Source organism: Siniperca chuatsi, linkage group LG14 (genome assembly GCF_020085105.1).
Source record: "Siniperca chuatsi isolate FFG_IHB_CAS linkage group LG14, ASM2008510v1, whole genome shotgun sequence".
NCBI lineage: Eukaryota > Metazoa > Chordata > Actinopteri > Centrarchiformes > Sinipercidae > Siniperca > Siniperca chuatsi.
In genome coordinates this window covers 21371915-21379271 of record NC_058055.1, presented here as the reverse complement: position 1 = coordinate 21379271, position 7357 = coordinate 21371915, and positions in this window count along the sequence as shown.

Genomic DNA, 7357 nt, shown 5'->3' with positions numbered 1-7357 from the left:
GTTTCTTGTACACTTCTATCTGGAGCTTTCCGTCCTCTCCTCTGAGTGTAGAACAATACACTCAGAGGAGAGGACAGAAAGCTGTGTGTAATCCGGACATTACAACATAGAGCCCAAGAAGTGCCCACCGGCTCAGAGGGTAAGAAGAAAGAGGAAAGGCATGTCCAGAATGCTCTCTCAGCCTGTGGTTATCCTACTTGGGCTCTTAACAAAGTTATAAAGAGCCAAAAAACAGGACAAAAGGGAAATAGAACCAAGAAGGAATGGTGTCTCCATCCCTTATGTATCTGGACTGTCTGAAAAACTACAAAGGATCTTTAGACAGCACAATGTTCCGGTTTTCTTTAAACCAGGCAACACTTTAAGACAGAAACTCATTCACCCTAAGGACAAGATGCCCACACAAAAACAGAGCAATGTAGTTTATTCAATTGAATGCAGTGAGGAAAACTGCAAAGAACGTTACATAGGCGAGACCAAACAGCCACTTCACAAAAGACTTTATCAGCACAGACGACACGCTAAGTCAGGATTACAGAGCGCCGTGCATTTGCATCTAAAAGCTACAAACCACACATTTGAAGACAGCGAGGTGAAGATTCTAAGTAGAGAGAAGAGTTGGTTTGAAAGAGGAGTCAAAGAAGCAATTTTTGTGAAAAAAGAGAAACCCCTCTTTGAACAGAAATGGTGCTCTGAGATTCAATTTGCCAACCGTTTACCACAGTGTATTAACACCATGGTCAAGCCAATCACATGCTAATCAGGTACTTAACAGTGATGAAGTAGATGCAGCCAGAAAACAACAGGCCTGATTACTGGGCCATCATGGAAACAAAAGAAGGTCAGTTTCAGGTGGAACTAGGCAGGGTAAACAGGACTCAGGAAGACTCCTTCCTGAGGGCAGGGCTTAAGCAACACAGAGTAGCTTAAATTTCTGAGTTCTCAGACCATTTTCACAATTGAGAATGACTTCACCGAAACGTCTTGATTCTGAAAACAGTGTCCAGATGACTACGACTGAAACCTTTTCTACGATACTGCACTGTTAAATATTTCTGTCCATAATTTGCACTACTTAATATTCATTGCACTACTGTCCAGTCCAATTCATTATTGTACATATCCATCAGTATACTTCTGTTTATAGTAACACCATCTGTATATAATGTCCATAGTACCACTTGTAAAATATTTTTATAATACTGCTCTATCCTGCATTTATGCACACACTTTATATCCTGCACTTGCTTATTCCACTTCTGGTTAGACCTAAACTGCATTCTGTTGCCTTGTACTTGTACATGTGTAATGACAATAAAGTTGAATCTAAAAGACAGTCAGCTGCAGCAGAAGTTGACAACAGTTACTAAACAGCGTTGGAAAGGCGGCGGGGGGGGGATTAAAACCCCACAGGTCTGTGCTGGGTATAAACCATTGACTATATATAGGCTAAAATTTATGGCACAAACAAATTGAAGAAAACTAACTTGTTTATGTTGACCTAAAGTTAACAGATGTGTTTTCTTGTTGGAAATGCGATCGTGACGGGTTGTTGTGGGCTTTGGCAGGCAGCTGCTGTCCCCTCTTCCCGGTACTGTGTACCGGCACTGAATCTTTTAGTGGTACGGAGTATTTCCCCAAAATATTTAGTGGAGTGGAAGTTAAAAGTACAGGCTATAAAATAGAAACACTCAAGTACTGAGAGTACCTCAAAGGTGAGTAGCCTACAGTGAGCAAATGTAGCCTACTTAGTTATTTCCTACCACTGAATGCAGATGCATATTGAACATCGCTGCCACTGTTAAATGTTGATGTCCTGACTTCCCCTTTTTTGTTTAAATGCACACGAGCTGTTTGCATAATTTACCTGTAATGCTGCAAGTAGCCTATGCACAATAAGTAGACCAACCAACAACATCACACAAACAGTAAGGCTATGCTCCACAACGGAGGCAAAACTTTACCTTGGCACCGTTTTGCAGCAGAATCTGCGTTATTGCTCTTCCTATTCCCTGCGCTGCTCCGGTCACTACTGCGGTTTTACCATTTAATGCCATTTCAGCTGTTCAGTCAGAGGAGAGAAGGCTGCCAGATGTAGGATCCCTGCAGGAAATATAATGTAAAGTGTTAAATCGAGAGAAGTCAGTGTGCTTTTAAACGGACAGTGACACCGCCCATCAGGAGGACATAACGAGCGTGTCAAAATCATGCGGGCAAGAGGTGGGGAACACATCAATGTATAGGTTTAACTGCATTCAGGTTTAACTTGTGAAAAAGAAACAGTTTTTACATTTTAGAAATTTTAGAAAGAAATCAAGTGGAACAAATGCAGCACAATGTGTTTTGAATTTAATAGGAACTGTTTTTCATTAAATAGGCTGTAGGCTTCTGAGAGCAGTGTTGGTTGTGAACTATGGTTGTGGAATAATCCTGCCCTAAACAAACCAGACCGGTTTTTGGAAACATTTGCGCAGAGGATTAACAAGCAAATACTATAGGCTTTTTATCCTTGTATAATCCTACACAAATAGCCTAATCTTTGGATCTGTAGGGCTGGTTGGTTCACAAGTGACTTGGGTGAGTTGAGTTCACAGGGATCCAAGCCCCGCATGACATGACACAAATATCCGTTCAAAAACTTTGCGACTTAATACTTTTTAACTGGATATCCCATGTAGGTGTATTATGTAAACGGACCGATCTGCTTCGCTGAGACGCCCTCTTCAATTCGGCACATGTGCCTTTAGTCAAGTACTTAAAAAATCAAACTTTAATCTCGGAATCACGATTTTTGACTCACTGTCTGTTGAACTCCCCCGTGTGGGCGGTATGGAGCAGCGCTAACTACTTACAAAAGCTTAATGTTGAGTAAGAGTTTATTGGTGGAACATATATATGCCGAATTTAAGAGTGATGTAATTATGATTTGGATGTTTTGCATCTCTGTTTTTAGGCCTATATGTATAAAGGCAACATAAATCGGCCACATGTTTAAATGGAGTTTGGAATGAGTGTAGAAAAACGTTTCCTGAGCAAACACTTTGTTTAGAGGTAAGCCTATATATTTGTATATGAGGCCACTAGATGGAGGTATAGTGCTGTGTGACTTGATCACTCATATTCATCCAGATATATTGTCATCAACAGGACAATTACTGATCAATAAGACATTGAGAATTTCAGTTCCACCTGATTTTAAACGGAAAGTAATGTGTAGGCCTGTGTGTGTGTACATCCATGTAGTATGTAGGCTACACTATGCATTCATCTGGTTATTACAAAGTGGTTTCTATTTTCTGGGGAGTGAATTTGACCAGCAGCACTTTCATCCGGTCTCAGGTTTAGCACACCCTGTCCTGATAGCCGAGCCTACACTGACTGGGAGAAACTGACAATATACTGGTGTGCCACACTGGTTTTACTCAGATAATGTTCGGAATTGAGTTTTAGTGACTTGAAATTAGTTGTGGGAGGTGAATCAAATACTAAAGATGAGTTAAAGATGAGTTATGGTTAGTTTGTAGTAGAGGATAAGTAAGTAAAACTTTCTTTATAAAACCAGGGTTACAAAGTGCTTCCCAGTTACATTTTGAACATATATATATATATATATATATATATATATATATATAATATATACTTAAAGGCCTGCATTTAAGAGGCCTGGTGGAATTGTGTGGGATCAGTAATTTACTGAGTAATGGTGGGGCCTTACACTGTGGTGTAATTGTGCAGCAGAATTTTGAACTAAATGTAATTGCGCCACAGCGTCTTAGCTTAAACAAGTGTAGGACAGTATAATCTCAGAAAATTATCAGAAAAGTAGAGTGGTTGTTTGAGCAATACATTAATCGATTTTAAACCTGCAATAACTGTGTGTGTGTGTGGGGTGCTACTTCACTGGCAGCAGAAACATGCTGTAAACTCAACACTGACATATTATCCCCTTTTTAATAGGCCCTGTGGCAACTTGTTAGCAAACAGTTGCTTGTTTACACATCCAGCAGATACGGAGAAACATTAGCATTTATTTGGAGTCCTGTTTCTGTATTTACTCTTCTTTTCAGCTCTGTTTTTGGTCTCCACCAACTTATGAGGGAAACATCTGACTCTTTAGCTGCTAAATGCTCCACTGTGTTCACCAGCTAGTCTCTAACTGTGTCTGTCTGCCATTTGGTGCTGAGCAGTTAGTGCACAATGGTTTTATCAGAGCTTTTTTGCTGAAAGTCATCTCCACGTGGCTGACTGTTTACTGTCCACACACACCCCGCGACCCCTCCAGTTTCCACTACAGTGCCACCTCAGAGTGCTGTTTCCCGTGAGAACTCCCCCTACTGGCTTCACCTACCATTAACCCCCTCAGCTGTTGGTCTGTCCATTCAGACTATTGTGACAGACAGGTTATCCCTCCCGCATGGCTGTTTCAAAGCTGCAAACATAAACACCCTCTCTTACATAAAACATAGTGTCCCTGTTTCCTCATCACCTGCCATCCTGTGTAATCTGGTTCTACTAAATGTAATGTCTCTCTCAAATAAGCAATTTCTCTGATGCTTATATAGCCTCTTCCCTATCCTGCTACATTGAGGCCCGCACCTCCTGCCTGAGCACAGAGGAGTTAATCACCTGGTTCAACTCTACTTGTGTAGACATCTTGGACTCTGCTGCCCCACTCAAATTCAGGAAACCTAAAACTACAACTCCACCCTGGCTGAACGAGGACACCCGTGCTCTTAGGCAATTATATAGGTAAGCAGAAAGAAAGTGGAAGGCTTCAAGTCTCACTTGGCATAATGCAAAGTTGTCTTGTTAAGTATCAGCAATCCATCAAAACAGCAAGGGCAAAATACTTTGCTGGGATTATTTCCAGAAATTCCCACTCTCCCAAAGTACTATTTGACACAATCAACACAGTCCTTAACCCTGCTGCTGCTGCTGCCTGCTCTGTGCCAACCACAGCCACGTGTGATGAATTTCTAAACTTCTTCTCAAGTAAAATTGATAACATCCCATCTGCAATTTCACCTCCTCCCTACGACCCCTCCTTCCTCCCTCCTTGATCCAAGTAAGTTTGAGTCTGTGTCTCTTGCTTATATTAAAGACATTCTCACACACAACTACTTGTCCCCTGGACATTGTTCCTACATGCCTGTTGAAGGAAGTGTTCGACACTGTTGGTCCTGCAATTTCCCTCACCCTAAACAATAGTCTAGTTAACGGTTCTGTTCCCTCTTGTTTTAAACATGCGGTAGTACATCCCATCATTAAAAAGCCTAACCTTGATGCAACTGTTCTAAATAATTTCCGGCCTATTTCCAAATTGCCATTTTTATCTAAAGTAATGGAAGAAATTGTCTACTCTCAGCTCTTGTCCTTTTTAGAAACCAATAATATCATGGAGAGATTTCAGTCTGGCTTCAGGGCACGTCACAGCACGGAGTCAGCTCTACTTAAAGTCTCCAGTGATCTACTGATGTCTCTTGATTCTGGTAAATGTGTTACTTATTCTCCTAGACCTTGGTCATCTTTGATGCTTTAAAATTTGACAAGCAAATTAATATGTGAAGTGTTGCTTTTTCCACCTAAGAAATATTGCAAAACTCAAACCGTTCCTCTCTTTCCACGACCTGAAGATTGATTGAATTTGACTGCAGCTGGATTATTGTAATGCTCTTTATTTGGGAATTAGCCATCAGTCATCCTTGTCCCGATTGCAGCTGGTGCAGAATGCAGCTGCCAGACTATTAACTGGTACGAGGAAGAGGGAACGCATCACGCCTGTTCTGGCTGAGTGATGTGTTCTGAGTTTAAGAATTCTTTTATTTGTTTTTAAAGCTTTACACGGCCTAGCACCCCAGTACATCTCTGAGCTCCTCAGACCAGCTGCTCCTGGCTGTCCCACGTTCGAGGCTAAAGGGTGAGGGCGATCGTGCCTTTACAGTAGCCGCCCCAAAGCTTTGGAACAGTTTACCATTTTCAATTAAGTGTTCCCCCTCTGTAGACACTTTTAAGGCTAAACTTAAGACCCACTTGTTTTCACAGGTCTTTGAGTGCCCTTAATGGTTTTATGCCTCACTTTACCTCATTATTAGTGTATGGGATAGTATTTTCATGCTGGCTACCATGTTATGTGATTTTATTCTATCTATGTTAAATTATTGTACAGCACTTTGGTCAACTTTGGTTGTTTTTAAATGTGCTTTATAAATAAATAAACTTGAAACTTGAAAACAGCTGCCTGCTTCGGCCAATCTGTTGTGGGCCAGAAAACCAAAGCAATGAGCTGATAGATGTTAAAACGCTCTGAAGAGCTAAGAGGAACTACAGAGTCAGACTGTTGGTTTGTCAGTATGGGTGACACCTTTTCACACACATAAAAATGATCATAAAAATATTGATTACAGACTCTTTAAAGTCATTACAGTCCTTACACTAATAGAAAAAGCATTTTCCTCCTCTGTACCTGCTGGCTCCTGTATTCTTCAGCAGTCTGGGAATCTTAATATATTCTACCGTTTCCCTACACTTTTAGAAAACAATGGATTACAATCGTACCTTCTGAATGGCAAAAGCTTGTCACTGAGGCAGTACACTCGGACTCTTTCTTCCAAGTCAGTACAGTAAGTACAGTATGATTGTGCATTAACCAACCCAGATTTGGGGTAATCTGTTGGTAGAGTATTAGTTGTACAGCAAATCCCAAAAATAAGCTGAGGAATAAGGGCACTAGTAGTGGGGATAAGATGCCCCCGGTAGTAATTTTGATTTTAGGTATCTACATATTTTATAATTAACATGATAAATGCTATCTAATCAAGAGCATTTGTTATTTACACTGTGTAAAAATGATAATTAAAAGGCCAACGTAATTTAAATTGGCTACTTTAATGAGTTTTAGCTTTAAATGGTTTAGGTCTCAAACAAAACAAAATAAACCATTTTAAAGAGAGGTCTATGACTGACTGATCATGGTATTTGTGTCTTTTATTCCATTTTTACACATCAACAAAAAAGATCTGACCATATAGAAAAATAGGTTTATCCCCTGGGCATTTTGCTCCAAACCACTCGGAGACGTCTCGCTCCAGATGGGAATTTTTCACATTTTTCTCAGAAAATCTATTTTGTATTTTGCTCCAAACTAATCGAATCTCTACATTGGTTTCCTCAAAATCTGTGACCAAGAGATCAAATTGTGCCTACAACTAAAATGTCAAACAAGTCCATACTGATACAATACAATATTATTTCTGTTTTTACCCCAGTTGCTGCTAACTGACCTTAAACTACCTTAACTTACAGTACCTTTTTAAACATGTTCTGCTACTCAAAATGATTCTCTTTTTTCTCTCTTGAA